At 36.1% G+C, this 23197-nt stretch overlaps 1 protein-coding gene across 8 annotated transcripts in view; it reads right to left on the bottom strand.

Moving 5' to 3' along the window:
• LOC125265745 (adhesion G protein-coupled receptor L3-like) overlaps window positions 1–23197 on the bottom strand; it is a 391922-nt gene that overhangs the window by 367054 nt on the left and 1671 nt on the right. For all 8 annotated transcript variants that reach the window (XM_048186153.1, XM_048186154.1, XM_048186155.1 and 5 more), the window contains exon 2: window positions 20812–21347. The gene's annotated coding sequence lies outside the window, so the exon portion shown is untranslated. The remainder of the gene's footprint in view (window positions 1–20811; window positions 21348–23197) is intronic.

Below are 23197 nucleotides of genomic sequence, written 5' to 3'. Positions count from 1 at the left end.
GTTCATTGTTATCCGTTCATTTAGAACGATGTCCACTTTTTCTGTCTTGCAGGTCTCTTGTAGCTTTCATATATGCAAACTCCTCACCTTTCAGTGAGAACTCACCTTTTTTTTTTTAGATCAAAATATGTCACCCATGGGATTTGCAGATCCAATGAGAAAGTATTTCTATGGAGGGGGGGGGGGGCGTCTTGTTGTGAACTCAAAAGGGTACATTAAGTACTCTGGTTGTTTCAATAAGTACTGTACCTATGTTCTCACCTTTTTTCCCCCTTACCTGTTTGCATCCCTGAGCTTTTTCAAACTGTCATTAAAGACATAATGTTACAAAAGATTTTGATTACAAATAAATGCTGTTCTTTTGAACTTTCTATTCATCAGAAAATCCTTAAAAACCTTGATAATCAAAGGAAATGTTTCTTATCATGTGAAGACTGCAGTAATGATGCAGAAAATTCAGCTTTGTCATCAAAGGAATAAATTATATTTTACAATATATTACAATTGAAAACTATGGAAGCCCGTTTCCGACACATTTAAATAAAAAATATGATTCTTTAAGTCATAATATTGAGAAACTTTATCATAATTATGACTTACTATGTCATAATAATGAGAAACTTTCTCGTAATTATGACTTAGTATCTCCTAGAAATGAAAAACTTTCTCGTAAAAATGACTGCGTCAGATCAGTGAGTAGCAAGTCATAATTTCGATTTAGTTATGTCATAATTTCAACTTTTTAATCTCATAATTTCGACATAGTATGTCAAAATTTCTACTTGGTATGTCAAAATTTTGACTTTTTATTTTTTTTCTTATGTGGCGGAAATGGGCTTCCATTCCATACATATTACCTCATTATAATGAGATAGTTTGTCAATATTATGAAATAGTAAGTCATAATTACAAGAAAGTTTCTCATTATTATGACATACTAAGTCATTATTATGAGAAACTTTCTCAATATAATGAGATACTAAGTCATAAATATGATTTCAACACAGCCAGATGAAATCTCTAAATTATCCAATTTGACAGAGTGTGTTAAAGAAGTAAAACATTGGATGACTAATAATTTTCTTCAATTAAATTCAGATAAGACTGAAGTATTACTTATTGGGCCAAAAACCTGTACACGGAATCTTTCAGACTACAATCTGCATTTAGAAGGATGTACTGTTACTCCATCCTCGACAGTTAAAAACCTAGGTGTTATATTAGACAGCAACTTATCCTTTGAAAATCATATTTCATATGTTACAAAAAAAGCCTTCTTCCACCTCAGAAACATTGCTAAGATACGGAATATGTAATCTATTTCTGATGCAGAAAAGTTAGTTCATGCTTTCATGATTATTTCATGATTAATTATTCTCCATTTGCTTTTCTGTTTTCCGTCCTGAGGTGACTAGAGAGGACATCAGCTTCAGTTTGGATCCAGCCTCTTAAGAAGACCTCAGATGACCAACACCTATGAAGAGACGGCGCCAACTCCTGCGAGGATTTCAGAAGACGCAATCATCTGGATCAACATGCACATTGCACAATTTCTATATATCCTAATTGTTGTTAATATGTAATTCATTTTTCCAGGAGCTCATTGCTTCTACCTTCAGTTAAACTGCTAACAGTGATTGTAAATTAATTGCCTAAATTATTACATTATTTGCTAACTGCATTCTTTAAATTGTAATGTTGACATGCATTATCTGTAAAGCAGCTTTGAAACTATATGTATCGTGAAAAGCGCTATACAAATAAATGTGAATTGAATTGTATTAAATAAAGTTTCTCATTATTATGACTTTCAGAATTATATTTTTACTCAACTGTGGTGGAAATGGGTTTCCATAGAAAACAGTTCTTTTAAATTATAAAAATATTTCACAATATTAAAATTTTTACTGTATTTTTGACCAAATAAATGCATCCTTAGTGAGCAGAAGAGAGATCTTAACAGTAAATATGACCACTATTGGCTCTTTTGACTAATTTTCTTAAAACATTTTTTTTACTATCTCACTTGTTTAATTTGTCTACTAACAATGTACGTGTGTGTGTGTGTGTGTGTGTGTGTGTGTGTGTGTGTGTGTGTGTGTGTGTGTGTGTGTGTGTGTGTGTAGGTGTGTGTGTGTGTTTACTGCCTAGAACAAAAAAAGTGTTGTTGAAGAAACACTGGGGCTGAGATTAATCACTGTAAAAAATATTGCAACTAATAATAATTAAAATAGCTACTGGTCATGCTCTCTGCAAAATATATAGCAATGTGTCATTTATTGGGGGCGCGGTTTAGCTTTCTGGTATTCTTAAAAAGATAAGCATGCCTAAAAGTTGTGTGGTTTGTTGCACTAAAAAAATCTGAATCATATTTTTTTGGCAGTTAATTGTCTAAAATAAGATGACTTGCAGATTTCATTACAAGTAAAATAAGTATGTTCAGTCTAATTGGATTGTTTACCACCTCCAGTAAAGCAAAGGCCCAATATATGGCATACTGCGGACTAACTATGAGACTGAAGTGAAGGCAATATCAATATATATTGAGTGAACTGTTCCCAGAGCTGAAATATGATGGATTATGTTGATCATTTAGAACCAGAGTACATTACACCATACCAAGAAAAACTCAAACCGGCCAGTGTTCTGCTGTATTTACTGTATTAATGGCAAATAACATCTGAAAACATGTTTTTCAGCCAAAAAAAATTTAACTATAGACAGGATTCTGCTTGTGCTTACTTTCAAGGCATCTGTGCATGAATTTTACTGGCAACATAAATATATTTGTGTGGTATTTTAAACTGTGGCTTTTATCTGTACATTCTTTACATGCATAAAATTACGTTAGAATGTATGCTTGGCATCTGTGAAAGAGAAATACTTTCATATTAAAGCCATTGCTTTACTGGATCTGGCCAGCAATTACAGTGATGAGGATATGCTTGCGTGTGTGTGTGCGCAAACACACATGCATCAGTATTCCACTGAGGTTGTGTTCTTATATTACGTATTCAGGGCAGAACAAGCATTCCAAATGCACCATAAATTAAGTTCTCAGAGACATGCGACTTACATGTGCGGTCTCGTTACCAGTGCTAACCTCTCCAAACTCGAGAAAAACAGCAATACAGAATGCAAAGAAAAACTACATAAAAACCCTGACCATAGCCGCATCTGTCCAGGCAGAAATTACAGAGACATTAAACAAGAGTTTCTGGAGGATAACGATGGAGAACTTAGACAATTTAGCACAGCCGCAAGATGCATCTGTCAATAAATGCACTGACTCACTGATAGATGCACTTTGATTTACTGAACATAATGTCTTGGAGGTCAATGTGCATTAGATTCTCAACAGAAGAAGATCAGCAGTCACACGGCAAACAGACTACAGCATCTCGCAGATGGAGCAGTCGAAAAAAGTCAGAATTGTGAGATAAAAAGTCGCAATTATCTTTTATATTATTTTATTCCATGGCGGAAACATATGGAAGCTTGTTTCCGCCATGTAATTAAAAAAAAAAGGGATTTTTTTCTTGCAATTGTGAGTTCACATCTCACAATTCTTACTTTTTTCTCAGAATTGCTTAATCTAAAATCACAATTGCGAGTTATAAGGTCAGAATTGCGTGATATAAAGTCGCAATTGTATGTTATAGTCAGAATTGTGGATATAAACTCGCAATTCTGAGAAATTCTTTTTCCTTGCAATTGCGAGTTCACATCTCACAGTTCTTATTTTTTTCTCAGAATTGCTTGATATTAAGTCGCAGTTCTGAGTTATAAAAAAAGTCAGTCTTTTTTCCTCAGAATTGGACTTTATAACTCACATTTGTCAGTTTATATCTCACAGTTGTGAGAAAAAAAGTCAGAATTCTGAGTTTATATATCAGACTTTATTTCTTGCAACTGCAAGTATACAGTGGTGTGAAAAAGTGCTTGCCCCCTTCCTGATTTTTTTTATTTTTTTGCATGTTTGTCACACTTTAATGTTTCAGATCATCAAACAAATTTAAATATGAATCAAAGATAACACAAGTAAACACAACATGTAGTTTTTAAGTAAAGGTTTTTATTATGAAGGGAAAACAAAATCCAAATCCACATGGCCCTGTGTGAAAAAGTGCTTGCCCCCCGCTGTTAAAACATAACTTAACTGTGGTTTATCACACCTGAGTTCAGTTTCTCTAGCCACACCCAGGCCTGATTACTGCCACTTCGCAATCAAGAAATCACTTAAATAGGACCTGCCAGACAAAGTGAAGTGGACCAAAAGATCCTCAAAAGCTACACATCATGTTGAGATCCAAAGAAATTCAGGAACAAATGAGAAAGAAAGTAATTGAGATCTATCAGTCTAGAAAAGGTTATAAAGCCATTTCTAAAGCTTTGGGACTCCAGTGAACCACAGTGAGAGCCATTATCCACAAATGGTGAAAACATGGAACAGTGGTGAACCTTCCCAGGAGTGGCCGGCCGACCAAAATTACCCCAAGAGCTCAGCTACGACTCATCCAAGAGGTCACAAAAGACCCCACAACAGCATCCAAAGAACTACAGGCCTCACTTGCCTCAGTTAAGGTCAGTGTTCATGACTCCACCATAAGAAAGAGACTGGGCAAAAATGGCCTGCATGGCAGAGTTCCAAGTCGAAAACCGCTGCTGAGCAAAAAGAACATTAAGGCTCGTCTCAGTTTTGCCAGAAAACATCTTGATGAAGACTTTTGGGAAAATACTCTGTGGACTGACGAGACAAAAGTTGAACTTTTTGGAAGGTGTGTGTCCCATTACGTCTGGCATAAAAGTAACACAGCATTTCAGAAAAAGAACATCATACCAGCAGTAAAATATGGTGGTGGTAGTGTGATGGTCTGGGGCTATTTTGCTGCTTCAGGACCTGGAAGACTTGCTGTGATAAATGGAACCATGAATTCTGCTGTCTACCAAAAAATCCTGAAGGACAATGTCCGCCCATCTGTTCGTGACCCCAAGCTGAAGTGAACTTGGGTTCTGCAGCAGGACAATGATCCAAAACACACCTGCAAGTCCACCTCTGAATGGCTGAAGAAAAATAAAATGAAGACTTTGGAGTGGCCTAGTCAAAGTCCTGACCTCAATCCTATTGAGATGCTGTGGCATGACCTTAAAAAGGCGGTTCATGCTCGAGAACCCTCCAATGTGGCTGAATTACAACAATTATGCAAAGATGAGTGGGCCAAAATTCCTCCACAGTGCTGTGACAGACTCACTGCAAGTTATCGCAAACGCTTGATTGCAGTTGTTGCTGCTAAGGGTTGCCCAACCAGTTATTAGGTTTAGGGGGCAAGCAGTTTTTCACACAGGGCCATGTGGATTTGGATTTTGTTTTCCCTTCATAATAAAAACCTTCATTTAAAAACTGCATGTTGTGTTTACTTGTGTTATCTTTGATTCATATTTACATTTGTTTGATGATCTGAAACATTACAGTGTGACAAACATGCAAAAAAAAAAAAAAAAAAAAAAAAAAAAACAGGAAGGGGGCAAGCACTTTTTCACACCACTGTATCTCGCAATTCTGACATTATGACCCTGTTTCACAGACAGGGCTTAGCCTAAGCCAGGATTAGGCCTTAGTTCAATTAGGGCGTTTAAGTAGCTTTTATAAACTTTCACTAGAAAAAAACATTACTGGTGTGCATCTTATGGCACTGACATATTTTGAGATATGTCATGAGAAGCTGCTTTCAGTCAAAACAGCTCAAACATGCATTTTAGTCTGGGACTCGCAATTACTCACAATTGTGACTTTATATCACGCAATTATGAGAAAAAAAGTCAAAACTGTGAGATAAAACATTGTAATTACCTTTTAAATGTTTTTATTCCATGGCAGAAACAAGCTTCCATGCAATGAAATAGATTCAAGGTTAAATATGTATGTATGTATAAAATTTTATCTCAACACATTTAAAAGACCACACAGAGTATGCAATTATTCAGTGCAAGTGGTTTCAGTAGTCTCTACATTTTTTCATAAATTTGGAAGAGATTTTAGCATGAACGTTATTGGTGAATCAAGATTTGTTTGTGAAAATGTTCATATGCAGATTTCATGCACAAATTAGTGAATGACACCCACGATTCGAATGCATGACGTCATAACGCGCTCTTATCTCAAAAGAAGAGTTTCTCGTGCACAATGCAGCATTAATTAAATATCAATAGGACTATCAAGAAAAGAATGCTATGACAAGGTCATTATATTTGTATAGCAGTTTTCACAATACACATTGTAGCTTTACAAAAAAATGCCTTTTTGTTTTAAAGAATCCAGTGAGGAAGTCAGAGTCGACTTTGGCACAGAAAAAACCTTGAATGCAGAACAATTTATAATGCATCTGTCATTAAGGATATGCAAGTGTGTGTGTGTGTGTGTGTGTGTGCATGTGTATTGGGGGGGGGGGGTATTCAGGTATACCTTACGTGCATGGGGACAAAATGTCCCCACAAAGATGGCAATATCCAAAATTCTTGTCCTTATGTGGACATTGTTTGGTCCCCATGAGGAAAACAGCTTATAAATCATACTAGATTTACTCTTAATTCATTTTAACCAATCAAAAAAAAAAATATCATTGGATATTCGGGCACCTCTCTGATTGGTGGATGATCTCACATCGGGTCCCGGCTGGTTGTAATATACACAATTTCTATCCTTACATTTAGCTTTACAACATAACCTGACACAAAAGCTTGTGCGGTCTGTTTTTTTGCACGATGATTAATTGCATAGTAAGTAATTAACTCCAAAATCATCAGGTATATCAGCGAGAGAGGGACACTTGCGGAAAGAATGTGAATAAAGATGTGTTTTTGGTTGGTAAATGTATTTGCAGTCTGTGTTTCTCTTTGTGAGACATGAATAACGAAGTGCACCATCGCACAGAGAAAAAAACAGTAGGCTACTCTTGAAAAAAATAACACCAAGTATAATTAATTACTGAGAAATGAGCATGTTAAAATATTGTAAGGGCCATTTGTTGCATATGTGTCACCTTGCTTAGCCCAGTTATCATTTGCTCATGAAAACAGAGGTGACTAAAGATGTGGTTGGCAATGTAGTATTTGCGCTTGCAAGTTTCCAATAAAACAAATGAAAGACGTAGTGCGCAGGGGGTGGGCATTGGTCACCCACCGGTAGAAACATAAATCAGTGCCTGTTTGTGTGTGCGTGTGTGTGTGTGTGTGTGCATGTGTGTATGCGTGTTCATGTGTGTTATGCAGTTGATTGACCCTCAGGCCATAAAATCATAATAACAATTTGAATGATTGAAAAGGATACTCATTCATTCATATCTCTCAGATTCACATCAGGCTTTTCATCAAACTGGCTGCATAAATAAATTCACACATAATTACAGCAATGACCTTGAGAAACACCTGATTTTTTACATCTTTCTCAGCAACACACCACATCTGATCAGAATTAATCAGCAATGACATGCTTGTGTTGTCATGATTTCACACACAAAAGCAGAAATACTTCCATGACATCAAGCCTTTTCTGCATCTCTTTCTGAAGTCCTTTGACACTAAGGATTATCAGTAAATCCTCCATATGGCGGTCCAGCTGAAGGATCCCAGCGGGCAGTGGCCCTGCTTGATTTTTGATTTGATAATCCTCTTCATTACAGACTGAGAAAGAGACGTCTTACCATCAGGAACAAAGGAGGGGTTATAGAGGCCAAAAGACGAAAATTCATTCAAGGGTATAATGAAGCACAACCCTGCATCCATATTAATAATAAATTATCTATCTAAAATCTAAAAATGTTGTGAAAATGTAACATCTACTTATAATAATTATTATTAGTAGTAGTAGTATTAATATTATAGGTATTGTATCAATAATACATTTTATTATTATTATTAAAATAAATAAATAAATAAAGGGTTAATAAGATTATTATTAATAATATTATAGGTATTAATAATAATATATTATTATTATTATTATTATTATTATTATTATTATTAACATTATTATTATTATTACTATTTTTATTCAAACAAATAAATACATTATAATAAATAATAAAATAAAATAATACAATAAAATAAATAATAATAAAAAGGTTATTATTAATAATAATAATAATAATAATAATAATAATAATAATATTATTATTATTATTATTATTATTATTATTATTATTATTATAGGTATTGTATTAATACATTTATTATTATTATTATTATTATTATTATTATTATTAATATTAAAATAAATAAATAAAAATACAATAAAATAAATAATAAAAAGGTTAATAATACAAATACTTATTATTATTATTATTATTATTATTATTAAAAATAATTGATTAATAAATAAAATATAATAAATAATAGAAAGTTAATAATAACACTTTTATTATTATTATTAAAAAAATAATTTTCCATTAAACCTTAAGGCCTGGTTTCACAGACAGGGCTTAGATCAAGCCAAGAATACACCTTAGTTCAATTAGGACATTTAAGTAGCTTTTATAAATGTGCCTTAGAAATAAAATACATTACTGATGTGCATCTTGAGATAAAACAATGGTACTGACATAATTTAAAATACTGTATGTCAGTGCAAGTTGCTTTTAGTACAGAACTACGCTTAAAGGGTTAGTTCACCCAAAAATGAAAATTCTGTCATTTATTACTCACCCTCATGCCGTTCTTCGTTAATCTTCGGAACACAAATTAAGATATTTTTGTTTAAATCCGATGGCTCCATGAGGCCTGCATAGGGAGCAATGACATTTTCTCTCTCAAGATCCATAAAGGGACGAGAATATTTTTGGTGCGCCAAAAAAAAACAAAATAACGACTTATATAGTGATGGCCGATTTTAAAACACTGCTTCAGGAAGCATTGGAGCATAATGAATCAGCGTGTCAAATCAGCTGTTCGGAGCGCCAAAGTCACGTGATTTCAGCAGTTTGGCGGTTTGACACGCGATCTGAATCATGATTCGATACGCTGATTCATTTGTGCTCCGAAGCTTCCTAAAGCATTGTTTTGAAATCAGCCATCACTAAATAAGTCATTATTTTGTTTTTTTTTTGGTGCACCAAAAATATTCTCGTTGCTTTATAATATTAATATTGAACCACTGTACTCACATGAACTGATTTAAATATGTTTTTAGTACCTTTATGGATCTTGAGAGAGGAAATGTCATTGCTCCCTATGAAGGCCTCACGGAGCCATCGGATTTCAACTAAAATATCTTAATTTGTGTTCCGAAGATTAACGAAGGTCTTACGAGTGTGGAACAGCATGAGGGTAAGTAATAAATGACAGAATTTTCATTTTTGGGTGAACTAACCTTTTAAGCCTTGTTTGCGAAACCAGGCATAAGTTATATCTTGTTTTATTGAAGTTCCCGCTTCTGACTTTGGAGATTTTTGGGATTGCAATTCAGGTGTCCAATCACATTTCAGGGGTGTGGCTAGAACCACCCCAGACTACCCACCTGGACACGCCCCTGATTGCACAACCTCATCCCTCCATTCTGAGGAAAACAGAAAGAAACTAATGACAAGGGTGTGACTCAGACAAGTTTTTGCAGCTTTCCTCTTTTCTTTAAGTTCTCTCGTTTTGTCTGAAGCTCTTAAAGGCTCAAACTGTCACTCTTTCTTTCTCTGGGTTTTATTCAGCATTCAGCGTAGCATGCAGAGAGGAACAGTTGATGTCTCTAACGCTTCACTTAAACCCGAATAAAAGGCATCCGAAATCTTCTTCCTGATCTCATGTGACAGTGTGACTGCAGAATAATGCAACTGCAGCCGCCCTGAAAACACCCACCCTTGACTCCATGATGACGCACAGATCTTAACTCAAACCTAATTTACACAAGAGTTTAGAGTGGACTGGAGCCATTCAAAGCACAAAATACCATTTTCATTTTGAAAGGAATCTTAATGGTTCCTCCAACCTTTCTGAACAGCGAGCGTGTCAATGACATTAAAACTGACCCCAGGTGCTTTCTTAATACAGATGCCTTAAAACATTGTTTTCATCCTAACAGTGAGTGCACACAAACGTTTTCAGATTTGCATAAACTATAATTTATGCTATATGCTATATGTACTTATGCTATAATTTACCAGTTAGTCTAAAGTTATGTGTAAATGCACAAGCTTCATACCATGTCATCTCCTCAAAATAACCATACATGGGCCTATGGATATTTCCATCCAGAAATGTGACACTAGTATGTTTATTGGTATTAGAACTAGGAAAAAAACAAATCTAAGTTAATTCAAACAATGTACCTTGAATACAGGGGAAGATACCCTATAAGGCTGAAATCTAAAGCATGCATGACATAAATTATTTGTTTCAAAGAAAAATCTGTGAAAATTTGATGCCATCTAGGACACGTTTGAGTGGTGCTCACAAACATACATTAGTTACAGTAATAAACAATAAACTACATTACACATTGCATTACAAAATATATTTAGAAGCTTCTTGCACAAAAACGCATGCTCTGTTTATATTTATAGTCTATATATAATGTTTTAGTCAAGTGGGCTTACTCTATTGACCCCTATTGTTTCTAATAAGCGCATCTATCTAATGAACCCCATAAAAAAAGCATTAACTGAATTCATTGTGCTCAAAACACATAATTTTAATGCATAAACTTTACCCACTTACATTAGTTTAATTGTAGGGACAAATGGGCCAAGCAAAAACAATTATAGAGGCTGTACTTGGGACGCAAATGGGCTAAAATGGTTTTATATGTAAGAAATAATGGATGACGGGCCTTTGAATTATTAGAAAAATAATGCACCCCGAGGTTGTGAATCAGTATATAGTGTACACAAATTCGGGCACAAGTAAGGACCCTGGCTCACTACACATTGGGACACTGAAGACTCTATTTCTGGCAACATGGCAACATCCTCATTGTAGAACATCACTACTGGTATTTATGAACAACAGCAGAATCTTTCTGACATTATTTTTTTAAATGTTATTTAAAGTACATTATGATAAATACTTTGCTTGTTACATATACCTGCAACATTTCAGCCGTAAATAAATGATAAATGTTAGCTAGATTATGTTCATTACCTGTCTAGCGATGTATGCTTATGCTGAAATACATTTAAATAATAGTTTGTTTGTTTTTTCAAAACATCTATCATGTGTCATCATGTGTGGTGAATTGGCTTGAGTGATTTATGTTTCTATCTTTAGAAGTTCCATTAAGGGAACATAGTGAGCATCGATGCTCCCTGGTTTTTATTGTGCATTGTGGGACTTATTAGTGAGTGAAGATTTCAGTGCACTGAAAGAATTTTGCGACTGAGACAGCCCTTAAAATGTCCGACTCCCTGATCGGTGCCGTGAACTGAACTAGGGAGCTGATTGAGGTGCACACAGAGTTTGTAGGAAAATAATTGCACACCCTAGAACATTGGTCAGCCAATCAGAATCAAGCATTCAGCTGGCCCCATAGTGTGTATACTGTATATATATATATATATATATATATATATATATATATATATATATATATATATATATATATATTGTGTCAATGAGACACAAGTCTAAAAAGATACATATTTTTCTGCTACATCTCTGTTTCCCAACATCTGTGTTTCTCTCTTCTCTGGCAGTGCATGAAGCAGGACACAGATCTACTGGAGCAGCACTGCAGTGGCTTTGCCCTCTCACACATACACTGGCCCCTACGGACTGACCAATGTCACCTAACAGACGGATCCGACGCACAAACCCCACAGGGCTCAAATCTGACACTGCGGATAGAGAAACACGAGGAGAGAGAGGGAGAGGGAGAGAGAGAGAGAAAGAGAGAGAGAGAGAGAGAGAGAGAGAGAGTGAAAGAGAGACAGAGATGAATTGTTGTGCTGGAACAGCCAGGTGGTTTCTGTCAGCACTACTTTAAGCGTGAATGGACAAAGACTCATCCTCAGTGAAGAGCCAGAACAGCTGTACCAAACACACATATTTACTTAACTTAAAGTATTAGTCCACTTTCAAATAAAATTTTCCTGATAATTTACTCACCCCCATGTCATCCAAGATGTTCATGTCTTTCTTTCTTCAGTCGAAAAGAAATTAAGTTTTTTGATGAAAACATTCCAGGATTATTCTCCTTATAGTGGACTTCCACGGCCTCCAAACGGTTGAAAGTCAAAATTACAGTTTCAGTGCAGCTTCAAGGGGCTTTAAATGATACCAGACAAGGAATAAGGGTCTTATCTAGTGAAACGATCGGTCATTTGAAAAAAAAAATCCAACTGTATATGCTTTATAAACACATGATCACCTTGCACGTGCTTCTGCTTTCTGTATTCTTCAAAAAGCCTATGCTGTATGTCCTACGCCTTCCCTATTCAACTTACGGAAGTCATAGCCTATAAAATAGCGTGTGCGTAACACTTTTTCCTTAATAACATGAGATGTTGACCAAATGACAGAAAAAACTGAGTGCCCACTGCCCACATAGCTACAGTAAATTTTATCACCTGCGAGTTGATGAAAACATAATGCAATGCACTTACTGCCTCAGATGTGGATGTTCTAATGATGCACAAAACACGTAGGCTGAGTCTGAAATTCTCAGAAATCCACTGGCTTGTGACTCCATTTGAGCTTGATTTTGGTTAAATGTTCATAATATAATGACATGTGCAAGTGTATGACCACATATAAAGCCACAATCACACAACGTGGTCTTTAATTATTAAATAAAAATAGAGTGGGGTTTTTTTTCAATTTCCTGAAAAGTAGCATTCATGGAGAAGTTTCCGCCCGACAGTGACAATATTCTGGTTGACGTTACTCTCAGGGACACAGTAGTTCAATGTTCACACCACCGAAACAAAGATAAACACGCTGTGATGACCTGCTCTCATTTACTGCAACACAATTTTGTGAACAAGTGCAATTTTAATAGACAAATGGAGACTTGGAAGGAATAATGACACACACACAGAGACGGCAGGTGTTTTGGCAACGCCCAGTGCAGTAATTGTATTTCTGGCTTGGGCAAGAGATTGATTTAGTTAATTAAACAGAATGTATGTGGAGACATTTAGCTGCTGTCCCTGCTAACAAATGGTTATGCTAAACACCGAGCAGCTGACAATGTCCAAATTCCCCACACTGGACACAAGAAACACACTGAGTTAATCAAGCACATACACCTACTAGCTACAATTCTTTACCACTTTACATAATTCCTGTAACTTCATGCTTTTTAACCCTGGGCTAAGCAACATTTCATACTTGTCATTCGTGAATTCAACAAATTGTAGTTCCAGTGGTGCAAGAGCAAACTGCAAGAGAGACTAATAAGAGTGTCCAAGACAAAGAAAATTTTAGAAAAAAACTTTCATACAATTTTCAAGATAAATGTCATGAGATGTAGCCATAAAGTAGAAAATTAGCACAAAGGCTCGTCGCATCTTTAAAAAAAAAAAAAAAAAAAAAAAAAAGCCCATACAGTCGTCCAGAATGGCAACAATCTCTTTATACAAGAGGTCACATGCTTACATAGATCACATGGTGGCCAAAAATCACATGATCACAAAGCAAACCACTGAACATGAATAAATAGCTAACTCTAAAAAAATTAAGTGTCAAAACAAACATATGTATATGAACAAAAAAATTAGCGGTTATGAATGTCTAATTCATTGGGTATTGGGTACTAAAATGCATGTATAAATTTGGACTTTGGTCATTTAAAATTTCATGGCTACATTTGTTTAACAATAATATTCTCTTATAAAGGCAATAACTTAACCTTATTTCTTTTCGACTGAAGAAAGAAAGACATGAACATCTTGGATGACATGGGGGTGAGTCAATTATCAGGAAAATTTTATTTGAAAGTGGACTAATCCTTTAAGTGAGGATATACACTACCATTCAAAAGTTTGGAATAATTCATATTTTTTTAATGTTTTTGAAAGAAGTCTCTTATGCTCACCAAGGCTGCATTTTTTGATCAAAATCACAGTAAACAAAAATATGAAGCAGCAAAACTGTTTAATTTTTAAAAACAAAAAATCAGTTCAAAATTCACAATGCAAAAAAAAAAAAAAAAAAAAAAAAGTATATTGTCGCTGTCAGGCAGAAACCTTGTGTCTCCATATTTTGTGTTTTATAATATTCTCTTATAAAGGCAATAACTTAACATTCTCAACTCTTCGAGTTAGTCTTGGCCAAAATAAAGGAAACAATATAAGATAGACAAAACTTCACACCAAGTTCTCTTAGAAATCCACAGCCTAGAGAAACAAAGGCCGTCTATGTTTATAAATCTCAGAGATATGTTGCTTTATCAGCCAGTGGAAAAGGGAGTCTCAGCTAGCGCAGTGACCTTCATCTGAATGCAAACTACATCTTATCACTCCTAAACCTGCCCAAACGCCCTCACAAATGATTCCAGGCCTGCAAGAAACACAAAAAAGCGGCCCTGTGAAGCGAGTCATTCTGCAGTTCACATCACCGCAATGCAGAGCCATTATTTAAAAGAGATAAAGACTTTCTCATTCAACAGTATCTGTCATGAGGAAAAATGAGTGAGATTCCCACCCTCCAGCCTGTTGGTTTGGTATATCAAGAGCAAGTCCACTTGAAGGGAAAACAAAATAATGTATTTCCCGCAGGCAACAGTTCACTTGCATGAAGTTAGGGCCATCTACGAAAGTTAATTGAAGAGCCCATGTCTCCTTCCATTATACAACAGCAAGACCTATTCAGTCCATTGTGTTATAGCGTCCATATGGCAGAATCAAATCAAGCAATGGAGACGCAAATGAGCCAACAACTCCAGTCTAAAAGTGAAGCCTCAAAGTGTACAGACAAATAAGCCAATGAGATCAGTCTATATTTTCAGCAGGGCTGAGAATTAAAGAGCCCTTATTTAGGCAAAAAATAAAACGGGAACGATGATGCCTACTAAGTTTCACTTTAACTGGCCAAAGTGTTAATTGGCTGAGATAGCCAGACTTTTTTTATCATTATCATTTTCAAATGATGTCAAACTCTGTAATAGCTGTGAAAATCAAATCAAAAACATGGTTAAGACTGGCAGGAATATAGGCAAACTATCCAACCCAGACCGACTGGAAATACGAGACCCTGCCTACATTTCTGCAAAGTAGTATTGTCAAAAGTACCAACTTCGATACCAAGTCGATACTGAAATTTTAAAAATGTGAAGCTATGAGTGCTGAGCGGATTTGTAAACACCTCTGATTGACCACTGTGTTCACATGCTCAACATATATGTCTGTAATTTGGCTACAATGATCAACACACGGGAGCGTTTGAAAGCACACGGAAATGTTTGAATTTGAAAGCAGGAGCGTTTGAAAACAGGTGTCTATCAGCATCACTTATGTCTATTTACAACATGTTTATGAAGCATTGATCATTGTAGCCAATCACAGACATGTTGAGTGCGTGAACACAATGGCCAATCAGAGGTGTTTACACATCCGCTCAACAGCACTCAGAGCGTCACTTTTTTAAAATGATCAGGCACTTTCAGTGATATTATTTTTTTCTCTGAAACAGTTAAACGTGATTTTGGCAACATTTTAATTGTTGTAATGTTTAGTTGTTGTACGTATCACTTCAGTTCAGAAATTAAATATCAGGTGAGTGGCACTAAAAGGTTAATGCTACATCACTTTTGAAATTAACATACCACCTACACTAAACCCTACACTAATCCTAAACGATAGTGTTAACAAAACCCAACGTGAGAACACATTTGCTGAAGCAATTTTAGCTTGTTTTTAAGAATTTTTGAGTTATTTTATAATGACTCAGGACTCATACTCAAGCGCTTCACATCACAAGCGCAATGCTGTACAAGGTGAGCTACAGAGCAAGTTTACTATATCAGAAAATGACATATGGAGCTGGTTTTTTAATGTATTAGTTTACAAATCATGCACTATGGTAAAAGTGTTTTGAGGTCAAAAGATATTGTGCAAGGAACTGTGAAAATAAGTCTTTATTAATAACTAATCTGATCCGTAATCATAAATTGTGTGAAAAGAAATAATAGTCCTTATCGTTTTACTGCCACCAATCTTCATTTCAGCTGCAAAACTGCAGTAAATTGTATGTATAGGTATGTTTTTAGAGTTTTGCAAAAATCTAGGTAGACACATATTTCCAACTGAAAAAATGATCGAAAAACGGCAGCCTGAAATAGAAGCAGCGGCAAATTAGCGGCCAATGAAATTGCTTCATATGGAAACAGTCAACAATACTTTAACGAATAGCAGGCCTCAGTGTCACCCAGGCTGTGAATTAACCACCTGGTTATAAATTTCCTTCATTAGGGCACAAAGCACACGGCGGCCAATGGGAAGACGAAGCCCCTAAGGGGCCCGATGGAGACGCACAAATTCATTTCAGATGCTCAGAGAAATCTGGCAGAAAATCACAACACATAGAGAGAGAAAAAGCAAGATCCAGCGAGCATTTTCAGGGCACCAGTTCAGCTGACAGGAAGACAAAACGAGAAAAGCAATATCTCACCTGCTCTTCAGAGGAGTAAATAGCAGATAGCTCTTACAAAGGAAACCCTCAACTCCCATTGCATCTGAAGTGACAATCTAACAGAGCTATTGGATCACTATAATAAACCGCTTTCAACATCTCAACCCGCACCTGCACCAGCACAAATGTACACATAACCACAACGACACAAAAAGATTGCATCATGTCTGGGATCTCTCAATCGGTCGTATTTTTTTGGCACAGGATGACACATCTAAACTAGAACTGGATCACATTGCCTTTTGATAATATATATATTTCAGAGAAACTACCATTTTGACCTTTCTTGCCAAAAATGTTGAAGGTATTTTAATTAAAAAAGTAAAAGCATTAAAACTCCAGTTACAAATAATTCACATTCTGGGTCTCATTCATGAAACACGAGCAGAGCAAATTTGAAGTTTTGTGAGTTTTAGTAAAATGTGCTCATTAAGTGGTAAAAATTGATCGGTTATTCTTACATGGGCTTAAATGAAGTGTGACATTGCAAAGCATTTTTATCTGCCGTTTTTCTTTTATTCATTTGTTAAATTAAGCAGCAATGTGATTAAAAACTGTGGAGACTGTGAATCGGAATCAAATAAAACACTTCTTAGTCAAATGAAAAGAGAGAAGCCTCATTTGAAAGTGATGTGAACAGTTCATAATGTTTCTGTATCACATTCACTATGGTACTTTGAATTCTTTACTTACAATCACATTACAATGAATCAATACGTTCAGTTATTAACATTCGTAATTCAGACCAGACTCTCAAGATTTATTTACAATACCACTTTGTTCCACTTTGTGGTACTATTACATGTAACCAAACCAAGGGTATTTTGCATAATTTCCATAACAGTTCACCCAAAAATGGTGAAAATTCACCCTTAAGTTTTTCCAAACCCGTATGAACACAAAAGAAGATATTTTAAAGAGAATGTTGGTAGCCAAACAGTTGATGGGCCCCCATTGACTTCCATAGCATGGGGAAAAAATACTATAGAAATCAATAGGGCCCATTAACGGTTTGGTTACCAACATTCTTCAAAATATCTACTTTTGTATTTATCAGAAGAAAATAATTCATACAGGTTTGAAACAACTTGAGGGCGAGTAAATGATGACAGAATTTTCATTTTTGGGTGAATTATCCCTTTAGCTACATTAGTTAACATAAACTAACAATGAAAAATACTACTAAAGCATTTATTAATCTTAGTAAATTATCATTTCAACCTTTACTAATACATAAGTGTATGTATAATCTTTTAATATTATTTAATGGACCTGAGCTAACATGAACTAACAATGAACTGTATTTTTATTAACTAACGTTAACAAATACTGTAACAAAATTGCTCACTGTTAATTAATGTTAGTTAACGTTAACTAATTGGACCTGATTGTAAAGCGTTACCTTTATGTCTTTATATTAAAAAGCCTAGTAAGCTTTTTAAAACATTTTTTGCACATTTGAAATGCTAATCATGCTATGTTATTGTTCACTTTTTTTTATTGTAAATTTTAATATTCGATAGTGACAGTCCAATTCATTGATATCTTACCAAGTCTAATGCAATTTTGCTACTGATGTTTATTGTTTTTTATAAAAGCCCTCAAACGTGATACAAGGATCGTGCTATTCATAATGTTATTTAATTCTACATCATCAGCAAAATCATCATCGTGAATGGATCATGAATATTTGATATATCGCTCAGCCCATAGGTCACACTAATGGCAGATCACACATTGCAATTCAACCCCATGACCCAATAGTTATTGATTAATGTGTTTCGTTGATTTAATTTGAGACCAGTTGGGGTCAAAGGATCCTCTGTAATCAATCAACCCTCTGAGGAGCTGCCGGGAATGCAGGAAAAATGAAGTGGAAGGTTTCATGCGGGGGTTCATCAGCGAGGTGAGGGAGACATGAACGGGGTGGCTGAACTAATCTTATTTAGACCAAGCGAATAAGAGCGAGCACACAGGAAGCCACTCAGGAGTGCGTTTCCAAAGCCCTCAGCCCGTATCGGGTGAATCCAGTCGGTATGTTGACCGCCCGTGCTCTGATTCTCAGACTTAATGAGAAAATGTGTTTTCAGTTTAGTAAAGTACTGCTGGGTTGTATTAAAGTGACTAATGCGGTCAGTGTGAAGGCCGTAAACGGCAGATACTGGAGCAGACATCTATTCGCTGCAGAGATGAGGTCAACGGATGCTCAACGCAGTCAAACAGCACACTCACACACTAATACACAACAAAGCGAAAAATCCATGAAGACAGGTTATGCTGTAAGCAAAGCTCAGGTTGACAAGCAGTGAGACCCAAAGCATTACATGTCTCCGCTCTTCAGGGATGACATCAACATTCAGGATGCCAGACAGAGAGACGGCTCTGTTAGCGCACAAGCGCATGTTTACTTAGCTAGATGAGAACTATAAAGATAACTATAACAATAACTATATTAGCATCCAAACCAACGCACAGAAACGTTTTGTTTACTATAAAAGCGGCTGCTGTTTTGTCATCTGCCACTTTAAATGTTCCCATCGACATACGTTATACGACCGACAGACCACAACGGTTGGAGTTAAAAATCATCATTTGTGTTCTACTGAAGAAACAAAGTCACCTACATCTTGGATGCCCTGGGGGTAAGCAGATAAACATCAAATTTTCATTTTTGGGTGAACTATCCCTTTAAAGCAGGTAGATTCTGATTGGCTGACAGTTTTTTTTAGGTTCATCAGCTGGAAAAAAAAAAAACGTTCTAAAAGTGATTTCAACAGTACCGTTCCTCTGTGTCATTATCATTATAGCTGTGGTGTAGACTTCCCCATTCTCGTACAATTAGAATGAAAATAGTTATCGTTCTTTAAATATAACTACGATATTTGCGTCAATGCTTTGTTTATGTGGTCTGCCATTTTAAATGCTTGAGTGCTAGTCGTGGATTCTGATTGTCTGTCTTTTTTTATCGTTCAGAAGGTTATTTCAACGATATTGTTCCTGTGTAGTTATCGTTATCGTGTGGACTTCTGTTCTCTATTCTATTCTCGTAGAATTATAAAGTTTATTTAAACTTTATATTTCTCATAGGCCCAATCGTCTTTTATTTGAACGAGTCTTTATACTTTTTTTTAATAAAGCTAAATACCTAGAGCATGTCTTCTTCCTGGCAACTCTGTTTCTGTGGCAAAGCGACGAGCCAGTATCTGATACCCCATACTGCTTTTTTTTTCCATCATTTGAGGGCCAGTTCCAAATCGGACACAGTTTGAAGGTTTGTTCACCCTGGTTCTCTGAAGAGCAAGAACGTTCAGCTGAGAGCAAAGTTACTACACGAATGCTTCAGGCATCAATGCAGAACACATTCGCCCATTCAATCTCCCTCGTCTTCCAGTAGAATGTCAAGCAGTAGCTCTCCAAGGAAAGCAAGCATTCAGGTGAGACTAACAGAGAGAGCTCATAATGTCCCTTCAGAGGCTCCTGGAAAAGGCCAGCTCCATTATTCCTGAAGTATGGGCATTTATGCAGTTTCCTTCCAACAACAGAAAAATCTACTGAAACTAATACAGCGCAATGAACCCATGGATCATATAGGAACAGAATCAGTTTTAAACGACATTTTCTCCACAGACTGCGTCAATTTGCATGGGTCGCCTTTGCGCAGCTGCGCGCTTCAGAGAAAGCGTCAGTATTTCAATTATCTTAATCCAATAAGTTCTAAAGGAAGTTAATTGGAGTCTTTATTACGTAATCAATGTATAAAAATAGTAATTGAGCACCGATGCAACGTACAGCGCAGGAGAGTATAAAGGTGAGCGCAACGGAGCCACATGCACATATAATGAAGCATTGCGGTAAAAGTACTTAAAACACTCCAAAGCTCTCTTCAGTCTGGCATGATGTTTAATAGGACATTAAAAACACAGACTGAGATGTTGGGTAACCAACCTTTTGAGTGCAATCCATGAGCTACTTAATGATAGTCATAGCCTATTTTATAAGTATGATATTAGGAATTGGGAAAGGACAGGGACTTGGAAACACGTGCAGAGGTTAATCATCTTAACCAGCGGGCGCGCGCCCGCCAACGACCATCCAAACAACACACTTTTATATAAAACAACAGGATAGCAATATCTTCGTGAAATTCAAAGTTGATAAAGGACAGATTTTCAGGGCACACTGAAATCAGGCTGAACTTACCCGCGTCTCCGCGAAGCTTCTTGGTGATGGAGGGTCTTTTTGCGCACCGGGCGCACAGTCCGCACACGCGTCTCCGGACACAATCAGTCTCTTTTATGCGATGAAAATCGTCCTTGCGCGCAGAAATAAATGGTGATACTCTGTTTCTCCAACGCAGAGACCTTCGATTCCTTTCTATCCTGTAAGGTTAACTCCAAACTGACGCTCTCAGGGTCATCAATGTCCTGATATCCAATTGTTTTTACAGGAGCTTCTGAAAAGGAATAAAAAGGCTCCTTGTTTGGATCCCCATCATCAGTCTGAGTGCCACCTCGGCACACCGTGTCCCCATATCGCCCTTCTCCAAAACAAATCAAATGTCGGGCAGCGGTAAATAAGTATGTACATCCAAAGTTCTCCAGCTGTACGTTAAAGCAGTGTGCTGGTGAAGTCCAGGTGCAGCTCCGGTATAATGCGCCGATCTGAGCGCGGTGACAGTCCGATCTCAGCGCACACACCAAGAGAAATGCGGGTTGAAACTGGGTTGCCAGATATTCCTGCAAAATGACACAAAGCGCTCGTCGGTAAATAGCGGACAAAGTTAATTCCTTTTTAATAGTTAATTCCAAGTGCCAATGTAAATAGAGCTATAATAGATATGTAACGAAGTAATTTTTTGTTTAGTGGTGTCTGGCGGTTTAAGAATGTGTCTGAATTTAGAGTTTGGAATCGGTCCTTATTGACTCAAACAAGAATCTTAAGAAAAGTTCCATAAAACTGAAATGAGTATTTAATTATAATGTGTTTCATACAGGATTTCTGTTTGATTCCTCGATTTCATCCATTAACATCGCTTTTAGATATTTTAGACTATTGCTTTAATTGGAAATATGATCATGGTAGACTTAAAGACCATTTAGCATACTCAAAAATAGACAAATTATCAGCTTTATTGAGCTGAATGAACAAATTAAACCCTTGATTCATGCTCATGATTTGTAAAAGGTAACGAATGTTATGAAATAAGAATACGACCATCATCAAAAATCATTAAAAAAAAAAAAAAACTCGTACTCTTGCGCTCTTCTTCAAGAAGATTCAAATGACGATTACATTCACTACTAAGAAAATCTGGCAACCCTGCGTCGAGAAGCACGGTGGATAGACTCCAATGAAAAGACTAGAGCTCCCCCTAGCAGTACAAAAGAAATACTCAATAAACTTCTCTCCGTCGCACTGAAAAGCCTTTCACACAACAGAACGTGTTATTAGCTTACAGTATTTTAAAGAGAGCATCGTCTTACTGGCCCGCTGACTCTCAAATGAGCTTTTACACCAGCAAACATGCCTCAATCTTTAATCCTCATTATTACGGCTCGCATTCATAAAAGAGCCAGCTGAGATCTGAGATTACCTGCAGGGTTGCATTCAGTGTTTTGTTCAGACACAGAGGGGAATTGTGCTACCTGTCACAGTATGAGAACACATACAAATCCATTTATTATGGTAATAAACAAAAGATGGTGTTTTCGGTAAAGCAAAAAGTGACATCAAATTTTTGAGATATTTTCTTTCTTTTTCTTTCTTTCTTTCTTTCTTTCTTTCTTTCTTTCTTTCTTTCTTTCTTTCTTTCTTTCTTTCTTTCTTTCTTTCCTTCCTTCCTTCCTTCTTCTTGAAGAAGCCGGTGCTTAATCTGCTTGACCTTGTTGACGTTTTACAGTAGACTATTTTGAAAGTGAGATTCAGTATAAAGACAGCTTTACGCTTGCTCAGATATTTCTACATTACCCTATTATTATTATTATTAAAGAAAAAAATATATATTATATTATTAAAGAAAATATATATATATTATTAAAGAAAAATAAATCTGAATATCCAGCATGTAGGCCTCAGATATGTTAAAAGTGAGATTTTAACCATTTAATGCCAAATGTCTCAACATAATTCTGAGGTCTCCTGAAATCAGTTGCAGCATTCCTTCTTTTTACTCAATTCATTTTGACGTTTGCATCACATAAACCAGCTCCATATGTTTGGCATTTCATACATAGTAAATTTGGCTCATCTGGTACACAGCCAGTTCACACCAAGAACGATAGATACATTCCAAGTGCACACTTCAGTTATGTCCTCTGCTGCTCGAGCTATGAAAGCAGGTTGGATTCTGATCGGCTGTCAATTTTATTATCGTTCATTTTCTGGGGAAAATTTTGTTCTGAAAGTGAATGATATTGTTTCTCTCTCTGTCAGAAAAAAAAAGGTACAGTGCTTATCACTGGGGCAGTACCCTAAGTTACAAAAGTGAAAAGGTACATCTGCTTACCCCTAAATGGTGCATATTAGTACCTTAAAGGTTAGTTATTTTAAAAGTACATATTAGTACCTTTTTACCTTTGTACCTTAG

The sequence above is a fragment of the Megalobrama amblycephala genome, linkage group LG3 (assembly GCF_018812025.1).
Source record: "Megalobrama amblycephala isolate DHTTF-2021 linkage group LG3, ASM1881202v1, whole genome shotgun sequence".
In the NCBI taxonomy this organism is placed as follows: domain Eukaryota; kingdom Metazoa; phylum Chordata; class Actinopteri; order Cypriniformes; family Xenocyprididae; genus Megalobrama; species Megalobrama amblycephala.
The sequence above is the reverse complement of the archived record's forward strand: the minus strand, read 5'-3'. Positions and strand labels throughout refer to the sequence as shown.